We start from the raw sequence: 16,684 nt of genomic DNA on the forward strand, positions 1-16,684 counted from the left end.
TAAACTTACTTTCTATGGTTTTCTAATCTAAAAACTCAGCCAACGATTGATAATTCAAGTTGTTGGAATAGAGATTTGGATACACAGCTATCTCTGACCCAAAGGATGATTGTATCTACTGTTAAAAAAGCAGCTACAGACCTGAGATTATAGTGTAACCCACACACCTTCTGGGTGTGGTGTTCTGTCCCATCTAGTGGCACTGAGACCACTTAGAGAGAGAGCTTAATGAGTCTGCTCTACATTTGTTTCCGAGTGGTAGCCATGTTAGTCTGTATCAGCAGAAAGAACGAGGAGTACTTGTGGCACCTTAGAGACTAACAAATTTATTTGAGCATAAGCTTTCATGGGCTAAAGCCCACTTCAGATACATGCAGTGGAAAATACAGTAGGAAGATAGGTGTGTGTGTGTGTGTGTGTGTATGTATATATCCACACACACGAAAAAATTGGGGTTGCCATACCAACCTTTAACAAGACCAATCAATTAAGGTGGGTTATTATCAGCAGGAGAAAAACTTTTGTAGTGATAATCAGGATGGCCCATTTCAAACAGTTGACAAGAAGGTGTGAGTAATAGTAGGGGGAAAATTAGCATGGGAAAATAGTTTTTAGTTTGTGTAATACTCATCCACTCCCAGTCTTTATTCAAGCCTAATTTAACGGTGTCCAGTTTGCAGATTAATTCCAGTTCTGCTGTTTCTCATTTTTTTGTTGAATAATTGCAACTTTTAGGTCTGTAACTGAATGTCCAGGGAGGTTGAAGTGTTCTCCAACTGGTTTTTTAATGTTATAATTCTTGACGTCTGGTTTGTGTCCATTTATTCTTTTACGTAGAGACTGTCCAGTTTGGCCAATGTACATGGCAGAGGGGCATTGCTGGCACATGATGGCATGTATCACATAGGTAGATACGCAGATGAACGAGCCTCTGATAGTGTGGCTGATGTGATTAGACCCTATGATGGTGTCCCCTGAACAGATATGTGGACACAGTTGGCAACGGGCTTTGTTGCAAGAATAGGTTCCTGGGTTAGTGTTTTTGTTGTATGGCGTGTGGTTGCTGGTAAGTATTTGCTCCAGGTTGGGGGGCTGTCTGTAAGCAAGGACTGGCCTGTCTCCCAAGATCTGTGAGAGTGAGGGATCGTTCTTCAGGATAGGTTGCATATCTACACCACACACCACACAGAGGACATGATCGCATGAACTTGCAGTGTCAAAGCAACCATGAGTCAAAGGTTGTTTGCAGCATCCCAGGAAGCTTCTCAGGAAGGTGGGTGATTAGCAACTTCAGAGTCTTTTTCTCCTCAATAGCCCATCTAGGCTGATTGCATTCAGTCTGGTGGGCGTTCCCCAGGTGTAAACACAGTTGTAGTAGGTACATAGACAATATTCCCAACTTCACATACAAAAATGATACATGGGTACAAATAGGATCATCACTTTCAGTAAATCATAACCTTTCCAATGATATCTTACGACCCATCTTGCATAAAACAGATCTTAGTTATGTTAAAATCATATTATAACAATATTTCTATGAAGAATATGGGTTGTTGCATCACAGAGTGCACACACTCTGAATACAAAGATAAAGGAGAATGTTAATTTTTATATTTAGGTCCTTAGATCCTTATCTGGAGAATACAGGCTTGAAAATGTAACCTGATTAATGCCAATGCCATTTCTGCCAGCACCAAGTGTTCAAAAAATCATGAGACTGGTTAAAGGAAACATGAGATTGTTTTTCTCTAAAAAATTGCATTTTGGACCGTTTGTTTGTCTGAGCTATGAGGCTTCACTTTAGTCATTTTCTCAAGCTTTTCTACTCAGCCACGAGAGAAAGAAATTAGCTTGTTAAAAGGAGAGCTGAGATTCTCATGTAAACACAGATTCTAAGGGCTGGGGCATTAAGAGAAACACCAGCTATTAAGAGTCAAGGTGAACTAAAAAAAGCTCCCTGAGACAACCCCAGTGTGATTTTAGTGAAAGTTTTTGTCGTGTTGAACATCTAGGCACTCACCTGGGACCAGCAGGGCTACAGGGGCTTCCTGGGTTGAGGTCAGATGCAGACTGCATCCTACTGACAAGGCACGAAAACTCAGCAACTCACTAATCAGGAGCAACCCTTGCACTGATGGGTGATTTTGTAATAAATTTTCTAAAATTTATGACTTTGCAGTCCAAAGTTTACAGTCCAGCCCATTCAAAACTCCAGATAAATGCATTTTAGTTTTAAACTTAATGAAACTCCATATACAGAAGGGAAAGTAACAATCCTTCACCTCTCCCCACTTCCAGTTGCCCCAGTCTCTGATAGTCATTTTTTTCTCCCTGGACCAATACTAAGCTCAGGATCACTGTGTGGGCTGGGTTTGCTGGGGGGAAAATACAAACCAGGGGTCCTGGGTTTGGTTTTGTCTGACAATAGGGAGAGGAATGTCAGTATGGAGAGGAGGGAGAAGGGGAGTGTTCAGCACAGAAAGCTGGATATGCTGAAGTCTATAACTTACAACAATCTACTGTCCGGCAAAGGTTCTTTGTCAATTCAGCTCCCTGAAAATGTTTCTCACAACGCATTGATTTAGATTCTCACTCGCATTATACTGTTGATCTGAGCTGTTAGACAGTATTTGGGGCCTGGGTGCCAGGTGTAATGGGCCGGGGAGGCCTGTTGTTGAAGTGTTACTTACTGCTGTCTGGGTGTCCCATGTAAGGTTTCATGAGCCAGGGCTGTAAGGGGTAAGCTGGGTCCCCGTATCACTTTGGGCATTTACACATCCCCCACTGTAATCTTGTGATCTAGAAAGAAAGTCCCCATTTGCAGCTTTCTGTACAGACTGGTGTTCCTGAAGATGTGTGTGTCATGCACCTTTCCAGATCACCCCACATTGATGTCTGTGAAATGCTGCCGGTGATCCACAAGCACCTGCAACACCATGGAGAAGTGCCCCTTCCTATTTATGTACTCTGTTGCAAGGTGTTCTGGTACTAAAATTGGAATGTGTGCGCCATCTATTGCCCCTCCACAGTTAGGGAAACCCATCTCTGCAAAGCCATCCACTATTTCACGCACATTTCCCAGAGTCATGGTCCTTTGTAGCAGGATGTGATTTGTTGCCCTGCACACATGTATTAACGCAGCCCCAGTGGTCGACTTCCCCACTCCAAACTGATTTGTGACTGACCAGTAGCAGTCTGGAGTCACCAGCTTGCAGTAGAGATTGCCACACGCTTCTCTACCAAGAGGTCAGCTCTCATTCTGGTGTCCTTTCGCCACAAGTCTGGGGCCAGCTCTGCACACAGTTCCAGGAAGGCAGCGTTCTACATCTGAAAGTTCTGTAGCCACTGCTCTTCATCCTACACCTTCATGATGATGCAATCTCACCATTCAGGGCTGGTTTCCCTAGCCTAAAAATGATGGTCTACCCTATGCAGCTGTTCTGTGAATGCCAGAAGCAATGTAAAGTTGCTCCTATCCATATCACAAAGAATGTCAGGCATCTGAGTCTCTTCTCTGTTAGGAACTTCATGATTAACTGCACTGCCGTCTGCAATGTCTTCATGACATTTAATAGAACACAGGAGAGATGTGTGGGATCCATTCCTTCTCACTAAAGATGCTGGGGTGCACAGCAAAGAATGGCCATTGGAAAAATGGTGCAAAAGAAAGCTGGAAGCCAATGGAGGGCTGGGACAGAAAGCAATGCATCATGGGACATTTAGCATGGTCCCAAGATACGCCATGATCTGTTCCGCCTTCCCACAACACCTTCCCACAGTGCATTGCTCACACTGTTGATGATCCTGCCCCCAATGTGGCCATGATCTGTCGCCAGAGGGAGCTAGTTCGAACAATGTATTCTGATTTTTATTACGTTGACTTTTGGGTGTCGACATAAGTTTGGGCGACAAAATTTGGTAGTGTAGATAAAGCCTTAGGTTGACCTAGCAACATTGCTCAGGGCTGTGAAAAGTGTCATGCCCTGTGCTACATAGTTAGGACAATCAAACCACTAGTGTAGATGCCTCTTGGAGAGGTGAATTAACTACATCAATGAAAAAGCCCTTTCTATCAATGTAGGAAGTGTCCACACTACAGCGGCACACTGCTGCTGTAGCATAGACATACCCCGACACTGCAATCCACAAAATAAAACATGCTAGCTGGAAAACCACCTAAGCTAGCCGATAGGAGATGCCAGTGAGGGGTATGTGCTAAGCCTCCCCCCATGGAGTTAGGCACCTGCTTAGCTGCACATGAAATGGATGGAGCAGGAGGTGGGTGTGGTGGTACTGCTCTCACCTCACTTCCCTTATAACAATGGATCACTAGGGCTACTAGTGTTAAGGCTGAAACCAGCCTTCTGTTTACAACTTGATTGTTTTAAGCATTCTAAAGTCTGCACAGTTCCTCAGATTGTCTTCACATTTGTAATGCCTTGTGGAGGAGCGGGGTAGGGCTAGTGGTCTGAATTGGAGGTCATTTGAAGAAGGATTCCCTAGATACAGCCCCCCGAATAAAACAGATTTTTCTGAAAGTGGATGATTTTTACCAATGTTTTCATGCTCACTGATCGGGAAAGGGCTAGGGGGAGCTGAGCATTGTGCACTAGGGTCTCATTCACTTGACCTCCAGAGAGCGCATGAGACCTGTTAGCCCTTTCTGGGAGCAGACATCACAACACTATTGTGATCACAGTTTGCTTCTCCTGACTAGACAAGCTCTGAGATTCCTATGGTGGCTGCACCAAAGGGATTACACTGAGCATGTGCAGTGAGAGCCCTAGAGGGTTGACAGCCAGCTCCATCTCACAGGATCTGGGTGCCCCAGCAGGATTGCTTTGGCAATTGAATCTGAGCATCAGCCAGATGCTGTGAGCTGAAATCCAACCCAGTGCAGAAATCAGAAATTAAAAAGCAGAATGATCCTGTTCTACGATCTGCCTCTGAGAGAAGTTTATTTGATTTGAATTTGAGGGAGAAAATGTAATCTGAGCACAGGAGAAGATTCAGAAGGTGCTCAAACTGTTTTTGAAGAGAAATGACACATGAAAAGGATTGCTGGGAGAGGAAAGTGAAATTTGGGAGCAGAGGACTGGAATTGGGGGAGAGGGTTTTGGAGCTGCAGTAAGGGGAGGGGGTTTATGGAAAGGGGGATAAATGAGGATGGAGGAATGAGGAAGGGAGAGTGGTTGGGGGGCTCATGTGAGCGGGAGGAGTTGGGGATTAAGGTAGTGTGTGTGGGGGGGATACTGGGAGGGGTGACATGGGAATGTAAGAACATAAAAACACGAACTACCATACTGGGTCAGACCAAAGGTCCATCTAGCCCAGTATCCCCTGTTCCGACAGTGGCCAATGCCAGGTGCACTAGAGGGAATGAACAGAACAGGTAATCATCAAGTGACCCATCTCCTTTCGCCCATTCCCAGGGAAAGGAACTCAGACACCTGAAGAGGGGTATGATTCCCCAAGATCCTATCACACACACAGAAAGGGAGACTACAGGGCTAAACGCCCCGCCCAACTTCCTCTACCACTCAGTGTCATGTCACCCCTCACACTGTCTTTCACTCCTGATTCCACCCATCCTGCCACTGACTTCCCACACCCTAGCAGCCTCTGACCTGGTGAAACATCTCCACCACATTTAGGAGGAATTAAGATCCCAGTTGGATGCTACCAAAGAGAATTCTGTCCCCTTGCAAACTCAACTACTGGTATCTTGGCCCCTTTCTGGTCATTCAACAAAGTAATCTGGTCACCTTCTATCACGAGCTGCACCCTATGATTTGTATGCATCTTGTGTTCTATTCTCCCGTTTGAAGAAACACACATGCAACTCCCTCCCAAGATAAACACAGATGCCTCCTCCTTTGCTCATGAGGCAGGCACAGGAGAAGTACCTCATAGACAAATCCCCAGTTCCAAAATCCTTCAGGGTATGCTCCTGTACCTTGTAGATGGAGAGGGGTACGACCTGGAGGAACACTCATGGGCACTAGCTAGTAACAGCCATGCTCCTGACTTGCTCCATGATGGCCATCAGTCCCATCCTGACAAGGCTGATCTGAAAAGTCCTGGGAGGCCACTCTCAAAGGTGGGTAATGTAAGGTAAGCCCCCAGCCAAAGTCTGAGATGCTCTTCCTTCAAGCATGTTGCAGCAGCCAGTCTATGAGTAAGAACTGCATCACAACCCCACAGACAGCTATTTCATCCCACCAGGAGAGCAATAAGCCACTCTGTATAACATCACCACTCAACTGGGAACTCTCCCCCTGCATCATGGTGTTATAGACTGCCCAGGCTTCCAGCCTGCTTCTCTTCCTTCCTCAGGCATTCAGACAACTCCTATTCCTACCTCAGGTATCCAGCCTGCTCCTGCCACAGATTTTCAGCCTGCTCTCATCAACCATCCCTACACGACTATCTACCTGCATCTCCTAAACTAGCTCCACCCCAGCCTCAGTGAGTTGCCCAGTGGTGCCCTGAGAAGTACATGATGGGCTTCAATAATGGCCTTTAATTCAGGGTCTAAATTTGGGGTACAGATCTTTAGGTACCTGGTTCTCAGTGGGGTTCAGCACCCAGAACTCCCATTAAATCCATATTGGATGGATGGATATTAAACAGTTCTGGAGCACACATACCCTGCAGTTCTGTAGCTGGGGAAAATAAACTCAAGTTCTTGAAAGTAGAGCATTTTGGTAAATATTAGCCTTAATGACTGTCCCAAGGTCACAGAGTGAATCAGTTTGAGATACCTTCATGCTAGACCTGCTCAGTTTGTCTGCTTTCCAGGTTATTTATTAAATAGAAACATAACATCTACCATTATTCAAGAGAAAAGAAGACATACCAGACTGTGGCAACTACTGCACCATTAAACTAAGTACCATACAATGAAGAACTGGGAGAAAGTTATTAATAAGAGACTATTGTGGCAAATTGCCAACACCACTTTGATGGAGCTCATGCTTTCTCTTCTTGGGGAGGGTTCAGGGCACAGTTTCTTGCCCCTGAACTGTGGGGTATTAACTGCCCAACTAGTGTCCTAGAGGAGGGGAGTGGAGAGGGAGGGGCCTGGGTCCACCCTCTACTCTGGGTCCCAGCCCAGGGGCCCTAGAGATAGCGGTAAACCGTTTGAACTAGCAGTTCCTTCCCCTGGGCTACTTCCTGCTCCTGCCCTTCAGCTTGTGGGGCTTCCTGCCCTCCCTCTGCACAAATCAGGTGTCCCTTTACCTAGGGTCTTGGTCTTCTTAGCACCCCACAGCATTTCTCCAAACTCTCCTCTGCTTCCCTCCAAACTGTTCCCTGCTCTAACACCAATCCACTCTGCTTCAACTCCTTCCCTTGTCTGATTGAAGCAGGAGGGTTTTATCAGGTGACTGGCTTCAGGTGCTCTAATTGGCTTCAGGTGCTTTAATTGGCATCAGTGCTTTAATTAATCTATAACAAACTTTCTTCCCTCTACAGGGAATAAGACTCCCTTCTAACACTCTCCTGCTGCTCTCTGGCCATGCTGTATCACACTATGAAGAGAAGTACAGATTAGTGGTAATCAGTTTGGATTCATGCCTGGCAGATCAAAAATGGATGCAATCTTTGCACTAAGATTTCTTGTGGAAAAATAAAGGGAAAAGAGGAACACCATGCACATCATAGTATTCATCACATTCCAGGAGAAGTCATCTGTTGATGTACGAGAATTAAACAAATACCTGGCAACTATATCAGACTCACCCTGAACATATACAATGATACCACAGTCAGAAGTTCATATGGAGAAACTGAATAGTTTCTACTAAAAGTTGGAGTACAAGGCTCAGCACTAAGCCCCTTTTTGTTCATGTTGGTGATTGATGCACTTACAGAAAACATTCAGCAAGTGGAACTCTGATGAACACTTTTTAAAGATGATATAAAAAGAAAAGGAGTACTTGTGGCACCTTAGAGACTAATACATTTATTTGAGCATAAGATGATGTAGCACTCCTGGGGAGGAGCAAAGAGGAAGTGGAAGAAGATTTAGAGAGATGGCAACGCATACTTGAAAGAAATGGAATGAAAATATAGGGAATAAAATAGACTATATGTAGATTTGATTATTCCTTGCAGGAAGACACCAAGACCTTAAGTCTGGGGGTCCAGTAACTACCAAATGTTCAGAAATTCAAGTACTGTGGTTTTGTAGTACTGGAATATGATGAACTCTACAATGACAAGCAGAACAGAAAAGGCATGGACTAAATGGAGAGAAGTGAGTGAAGTGTTCTGCGATAGGAGAATGCCTACCAAATTGAAAAGTAAGATCTATAAGATGTAATTATGCCTGCACTTTTGTATGGCTCCAAATGCTGAGCACTGAGGAAGAGACAGAAGCAGATCTTGAATACAGTGGAAATGAAAATGTTAAGATGGGGATTCTTGGAATTACAAGAATCGATCATGTTTGGAACGAGCAGTTTAGGGTGAGTATGAAGGTGTTGTCACTTATAGGAAAGCTGAGGAAATCCAGGCTCAGATGGTTTGTGCATGTGGAAAGATGACTGGAAGAATTATAAGAAACAGGGTGTTAAACTTAGATGTGAGAGTAAGAGAAGGGTTGGATGGATGTCAGACCAAAAACACTGATTAGCTGCAGAATTTATAAGGAACTGTTTCAAGACAGACTGGCATGATGCAAAAAGCCAACCCCATATACAGGGGACCAAGGCTATAAGAAAAAGAAGAAATGTAATCTAATTATGAACAAGTTGGCCAAAACCCATCACTTCCTATGGACATGGTACCTTCTCAGTAACTTTGAATTTCCCTAGAATCTCTGTACAAAACAATAAGCTTTTGTGAGCTACAGCTCACTTCATCGGATGCATTCAGTAGAAAATACAGTATTTTCCACTGAATAGATCTGATGAAGTGAACTGTAGCTCATGAAAGCTTATGCTCAAATAAATTTGTTAGTCTCTAAGGTGCCACAAGTACTCCTTTTCTTTTTGCGAATACAGACTAACACGGCTGCTACTCTGAAACCTGTATGAGAAATGTGTTTTTTCTGAGAGATGGCATTGGGGATCCTGCATTGTATAGGGTATAGGAGAAACTGAGAACTTGAGTTTCCAATGCGTTTGTCCACTCTGGCTGCAGGAGAGGGACCTGGGGACAGAGGAAGAGGATCTAGGAGAGTCTGGGGAGTGGTTTATTTGGACAAGAAACAGAAAATTAAATTGTGCTGGGGAAGCAGTGATGACTAGAAATGCTGCTGGGGATATAAATATTTCCCTTGTTACAGCATTGCAGCAATTTAAAACATTATGAACGGAGACATTGTTTCAAATGAGCTTAGTAAAGCAGATACGTTGATATAACTTAGCTTTCCCGAGCCCTGCTGTTCCCTGGAAGCTGGATGCAGATGGCTGAAGGGGTTTTCTTTAAGGGGCAGGACATCAGTGATTGTATTTTGCCTGAGATTGTAGAAATCACTCAAACACATTTACCTGCTGTCATCTCATGTGCCTGGATCCTTCTCGCCATTTCAAAGCAGAACAGAGTAGATTCAGTGCTCTAGCTATAATGTTAAAGAGGGTGTATATATTGTATCCTGTAATGTATCTCCTCTGACTATAGGATGTAGCCTATACAGCTGGTTAACTAGGGACATTCAGTTGGAGATGGAGCCTTTGCACTTCTCTATGTCCAGGTCTAGACTTAAAAATTAGATTGACCCCCTAGCTACATCACTCAGAGAGGTGAAAATTTCATGCCCTGAGTGCTGTGGTTAGGTCAATCACCTGCCCTATAAGCACCACACACCTTGTTTGTGCCCAGTGTGAATCAGCTCCCTGAACTCATCAGCCTCTGGCAACACAAGCACGGCCTGTCAGGCCCCCACAGCCATCAATCCCTCCGGGCAGGTTGGAGAATGGCACATGCTAACTCCCAAACCTTCTCTGAACTTTCCCTGCTGTGTCCAGCTCCTTGTCCTCTGAAAACATACAAAAATACCAGGTCTGTTGTTCTAAAGGAACAGCATAGGTGGCCGACTTCATGGGTGCTCCAAGGCTGGAGCACCCATGGAGAAAAATTAGTGGGTACTCAGCACCCACTGGCAGCCAAGCTCTCCCTTCTCCCCCACTCCACCCAGCACCTTTTGCCTGCCTGCGGCCTCGCTGATCAACTCCTGGAGGGAGGGGAAGGAATGGGAATGGGGGAGAGGATAGAAAGAGGGGGAGAGGATAGAAAGAGGCAGGGAAGAGGTAAGACGGGGTGGGGGTTGGGGGAAATGGTGGAGAGGGAGCAAGGTGGGGGGGAGCAGGGGCAGGAAGAGGCAGGGCAGGGGCAGCAGCTTGGGGGAAGGGGTGGAGAGGGGGCAGGGCCTGGGGCAGAGTTGGGGGTTGAGCACCTCCTGGCTAGAGGAGAAGTCGGCACCTATGAGGAACAGAACACACCAGCTTGTTAGATTCATCTCAGGATCAGCACTTTGTTGAATGCCACAGCACTGAAATTTTATTATCAAAGACTAGAGATTCTGGAGATAGTGAGTAAGAATACTGGAAACAAATAGTTACACAGAAAAGAAAATCGTAACATGCTTTCTAGAGACTTGACTTAACTAAGTTCAACCTCCTGTCTAAAGAAGGAGATTGTCTTACCCAAACTCCTCTGCAGCATTTTCAACCAATGGCAGCTGAGACTCTGATTTCACTGCTGTGAATATGCTGTATCCATTTAGTTCCTTGAACGGGGTGTCATCTTTGTCTTCTAGAAGCACCCTCAAAGTTGATACTATTAGACAGGATGACCTCCTGAGGATTGTTTTTTTCCCCTGTGTGTTCCCTTCCTGCTGATTTCACATCTCTTCATTAACATCTGATTTCATATGTAATGGCCATCCATTGTGTCAGCTTATTGGGCTTATTTTACAACCTGACAGAAAGGTGAATAAACTTCTCTTGTCTGACAGAAAATATGTTCTTCACCTCAGCTGGAGACTTGTACCTTGATACAGACTCTAAGAACAGATTTCCAGTATATATACACATAACTCCCTAAGTAGTATCTGTACATATAAGTCACAATGATATTAATAAGCAGTGTGACACAGGCTTTCCTTTGAGATCTCCCACAACATTTTGCGGTGAATCAGAATGTTTCTGTGTGCTTTACAGTTGACATCAAGAGATTCTTTAGTCATCACCAGATCTTATGTCACTCCCCCAAATGGGAGTTACAGACTTAGTACATAATCCCGGTGAAATGGTACTATTTATTTACCTTGTTTTATAAAATGGATTTGTATACTGACATGAATCTGGAGCTGTACCATGGGGATTTGCACTGGAATTTCTCCGTCATCTTTATCAGTGTTATGAAATAGCTTCATAGCATCCCAACTCTGCATGGAACTCTACAGAGACAAGACAATGTTTCCATCTCCCATGATGTCACAGATTGCTGGATTCTGCCACTCAGCCAGGAGAAGGTTTGGGCTGTCTTACACCAGATTCCCCATTGGTGCTGGGGGAACACAACCTAGTGAGGAAGCAGATCTCATGATTCTGCCCTCAGCAGGGGCACTGGAACAGGGTTGGTGAGGGGACCATGGCCCCATCACTTTTAAAGTAGAAGGTCTATGCTCTCCCACTTTTTATCTGCCTTAAGGGTCAGCGATAGGAGGAGGGGGTGGAGAGAGGCAAGAGGGGAACAGGCCCTCGAGGACAAGAGGCATGGAGGGACCTTGGAGGAAGAGGAGGGTTGGGGTCTTGAGGCAGGGGCAGGGTACGGCCACAGTTCTAGGGCCCTCCCCCCCACCCCTCCCAGTTCTAGGGAGCTTCCAGCTCTCCTGGCCCTCAACAATTGCAGCTGGAAAATTAAAAAGGAACATACAAATATATATTAACTAATGCTTAATTTCAAGTACCTGACAGAATGAATAGGAGCTGAAAAGGAACTTTAGTAACCATAACATATGGAAAAGAGATCCACAGATTTTTAGGACAGTGTTTTTAATGACACTAAAATACACCAATAACCAGGAACTAACATACAGAATTAATGAGTTACAGTCTCACATTCAGTAGCTTTTTATAAATCTCTCTGTGGCTCTTGCTTTCCCTTTTCTTCTTCCTTTTTTCATGCTATCCATTTTTTATTTTATGTATGTATTTGCCATCCTTGTTAATTTTTTTGTCTCTCTCATTCTCCCATAATCATTTACTATGAATAATTTCCCTCAAATGTTTTATTTATTCCTCTGACTTTATCCCTTCCTCTCTTGGTGCCCTCTGGCTGTTTCCTCTCTCAGGATTGTTTTCCTTTCACTCTTTTTATTTTACTCTCTTTCCCCAGGATTCTCCATTTATTCTTGTTTTACTTTGATTCAACTTTTCTTCTTGATTCTTGTTTCCCCCCTGGTTAAACCCACCCTATCCATGCCTCTCCCAGTATTGCCAACCCCATAAGTTAAAAAAAGTAAAAAATCAGGAGTCAGACCCAAAATCTCATGATAGACCAAAATCCACTACATAAATCTTAAAAATATCTCATGATTTTTGGTCAATTTTTGATTTTTGAATTCCCCCTGCCCATCCCCCTGTATGTGTGAAACAGTGTTTCCAATGTCTTGCTGTCTGGAGTAGCTAATGATCATAAGTGCCATCCTCAGGCATACTGTCAAAAAGCAGGGCACAACCACCAAACTGTATGTTCTATACTTAGATTTCATCAACCCAGTGACAAGTATGAACTCCTAGATCATTATAACAGTCTTACTATGGAGTCACAGAAAGTCCCCTTGGGCATCCCAGTCTATCTTACCACCCCAGCATGTAGGATTATATAGGATGAACTCAGAATTGTACTCAGATCTCAAACCAAAGACAACACAGCAGCCAATCCTGTAATAAACTAACTGAAGATTTATTAACTAAGAAAATAAATGAGTTATTTCCAAGGTTAAATCAGGAAACATGCACACACAAATGATTTACAGTCTTAGGGCTTGTTTACACTGGCAATTTACAGAGCTGTGAAAAAACACCTCCCTGAGAGCAGCAAGTTTCAGCGCTGTAAAGCGCCAGTGTAGACAGTGCACCAGCACTGGCAGCCACACTCCCAGTGCTGATAACTATGTCCCTCATGGAGGAGGTTTTTTAGAGTGCTGGGAGAGCTCTCTCCCAGCGCTCTTCTGTGACCACACAAGCCACATTAAAGCACTGCCGCGACAGTGCTTTAGCATTGCCAGTGTAGACTAGCCCTTAGAGTTACAAAGGTACTATACACTTCTGTAATAAGCGGCTCTATACATCCTTCAGGGCTGTTGCTTATGGTTAGGAATCTTTGCCCCTTAGAGTCCAAACAGCATAAAGAGACCCAGTTTCTCCTTGTCAGGGATTTTTATTGCTCCCCACCCCAGAATCCAAACTTCTGGGATGAGGGCATGTGCAGCCCTTCCCTTCCTGAAGGGACTGAGGACTGAGGAATGCAATCAACTAGTTGGCAGCCAGTATCAAGTGGAGTGCCCAAGGGGTTGATCCTGGGGCCGGTTTTGTTTAACATCTTTATTAATGATCTTGATGATGGGATGGATTGCACCCTCAGCAAGTTCGCAGATGACACTTAAGCTGGGAGGAGAGGTAGATATGATGGATGATAGGGATAGGGTCCAGAGTGACCTAGACAAATTGGAGGATTGGGCCAAAAGAAATCTGATGAAGTTCAACAAGGACAAGTGTAGAGTCCTGCACTTAGGATGGAAGAATCCTATGCACTGCTAGAGGCTGGGGACCGACTGGCTAAGCAGCAGTTCTTCAGAAAAGGACCTGGGGATTACAGTGGATGAGAAGCTGGATATGAGTCAGCAGTGTGCCCTTGTTGCCAAGAAGGCCAACAGCATATTGGGTTGTATTAATAGGAGCATTGCCAGCAGATCGAGGGAAGTGATTATTCCCCTCTATTCGGCACTGGTGAGGCCACATCTGAAGTATTGCATCCAGTTTTGGGCCCCCCGCCCCACTACATAAAGGACGTGGACAAATTGGAGAGAGTCCAGCGGAGGGCAATGAAAATGATCTGGGTACGAGGAGAGGTTGAGGGAACTGGGCTTGTTTAGTCTGCAGAAGAGAAGAATGAGGGGGGATTTGATAGGAGCCTTCAACTACCTGAAGGGGGGTTTCAAAAAAGATGGAGCTCAATTATTCTCGGTGGTGGCAGATAACAGAGCAATGGTCTCAAGTTGCAGTAGGGGAGGTCTAGGTTGGATATTAGGAAACACTATTTCACTAGGAGGGTGGTGAAGCACTGGAATGGGTTACCTAGGGAGGTGGTGGAATCTCCTTCCTTTGAGGTTTTTAAGGTCAGGCTTCACAAAGCCCTGGCTGGGATGATTTAGTTGGTGTTGGTCCTGCTTTGAGCAGGGGGTTGGACTAGGTGACCTCCTGAGGTCTCTTCCAACCCTAATCTTCTATGATTCTGTGATTCCAAGGTCTCTGTCCGTTGATGAATCACAATTCCTCATTTGCCTTCAATGGGCCATAATATGTTCAGGACAAGCAATTTACCTTAATTAATGCTTCTTTCCTGTTTGGTGAGTTACAATTGCAGAGGTTTACAATGCAAATGCTTGATATAACATAATACCATAGGATACAGATATTACAAGTAGGATTAATACATGTAAATAGGTAAATAGGAGGTGGCATTGGGAGGAGTAGCCCCTTCCCCAGCCCAGAGAGAAGGGAGGAGGTGGCAGCATCAGAGGGAGACCCTGTCTCTAACAGAGGAAGAAGTGAGCAGCTCAAATGGGAGATCTGAGCCCAGCCCAGCTGAACAGAAAGGAAGGATGCTGGTGAAGAGCAAGGGGAGAGAGCCCCTCACATGGGGGAAAGGAGAGGAAGGTTACAACCCTCTGACTTTAATATTTCAAAGCCATATGGGTATGCATGGAAATGCCAGAGTCAGAATTAAGGATGTTTGTGCGTTGGTCAGTGAGAATGTTTCTGTTCATTGGTGGGTGCTTGAACTCAGCACTAAGGTTGGTGATAGCTTTGTTTGTGTGATTTCAGCTTTGGATCTCCTTCATATTTCATGTTTGTGTTTTATTTGTGAAGGGTCTGTGTCACTGCTGGTATTAGTTTGGTTTATACCTTTAGATACATGTTCATGAAAATGGTTTTTTGGGCTTTTTCCCTTAATTGAAAATTAATCTCCACCTGAAATCTTACCTGACCTTATCATGATCTTAGGGATTTTCCTCTTTTTGTCTCCAGTTCTGAGCCCAGACTCTCTGGAGGAAGAAAGGATAAAAGAGGAGAGATTTCAGGCTGCCATATTTATGAGATCCTGACTTTTAACTGACATAACTGTACTTGAATTATGGCAGAGAAACAGGTGGAAAGAGATAGAGACACACCCAAATCTTTAGTACAAGCGAACCGGAAACTTTCTATTTTCTCTTTCATTCATGCATCTCAAATCAACAGAACCAATACCCATTATGTCTCAAAACCACCTGAGGAGATACTATGTGGAAAATAGATTTTCTTTTCCTTCATCCTCCACATTTCAAAAGCGTCTAAACTTTAGGGTCCTGGTTCTCAGTGGAGTTGGGCACTTGCCGTTGCCATTGACCCAGCTACAGCTGTGGATTCTAAACAGTTCTGGAGAACATGCCCGGCAGTTCTGTAGTTGGGAAACAGAAACTGAGTTACCCCAAATTTTGCTGTGTTTTTTTCTTTAATGATTTTACCAAAGTTCACAGAATGAATCAGTGTGAGACATCCTGGTGCCTGGGCTCCTGCTACATCTACTCAGTTTATCTACTTTCCATTTTTTATTAAATAAATACATAACCTAATTGCAAAATAACCAGCCAGAAACCATCTCCTTCCACATTCTCAGACACTCATCCCAGTTTAACCTCCTAGATCCCTTCTTAGTACCTTTGAACTTCCTCAGAGTCTCCAATAGAGCAATATTTTCTGGGAGAAATCATTGAGTCTGTTTTTCAGCTCAGGAGAAATCTCTGCTGGCCACTGAAACTTCCCTGTTTCACACCTGGAGAGAGAGAATTTCACATTATTACATTTCATTTACTAACTCATTGTAATTCCTGGCTAGTTGAAGCTAATGCTCTACAGGGCCTGGAGTTAGAATTGTTCCACTTCTCCCAGCCTCAGAGCAGGTGCAGCACAGACAATGGCAATGCAACCTTCCCCCAAAGGCCCCATTCATATTCTTCACTCTGGTCTGGACAGAGCAGATCTGAGCATCAAAGGGGAATTGAGTCTCCCTGGCCAATTTACTCCTTTGACTCCATGCACTAGTACTGGTATGTTCCCATATTTCTTGTGTGCAAAGTGTTATGGGATCGTTCTTTCAGGAACTAGCCTGAGACTTCAGCTTCCTGCAAATCAGCTCATTCAACACAGGTCTCCAAACAGTCCTCAGGTAGGAAAGACACTTGGTCACTGCTGACCAGAGCATGATTGTAGCTAGTTCCCTAGAGGTGAAAGGCCCAAATTGCATCCCAAGAATCCTGAGGCCGCCAACCCCCAGGAATGTCACATCTCCAGGAAATACTTTACATCAATCTTTTCCACTGAATAGATAATTCCAGAGTATTGTATTACAGGGTGAGAACCTCAGGATTAAGTTCATCAGAGAGATTTCTATCCAAAATGTG

The 16,684-nt window shown here is 44.4% G+C and overlaps 1 protein-coding gene across 1 annotated transcript in view; it reads right to left on the reverse strand.

The window, feature by feature from the left end:
- Nucleotides 1-16,684, reverse strand: part of LOC119842761 (zinc finger protein 436-like) — a 380,355-nt gene that overhangs the window by 100,359 nt on the left and 263,312 nt on the right. The window lies entirely within an intron of this gene.

Source organism: Dermochelys coriacea, chromosome 14, assembly GCF_009764565.3.
Source record: "Dermochelys coriacea isolate rDerCor1 chromosome 14, rDerCor1.pri.v4, whole genome shotgun sequence".
In the NCBI taxonomy this organism is placed as follows: Eukaryota; Metazoa; Chordata; order Testudines; family Dermochelyidae; genus Dermochelys; species Dermochelys coriacea.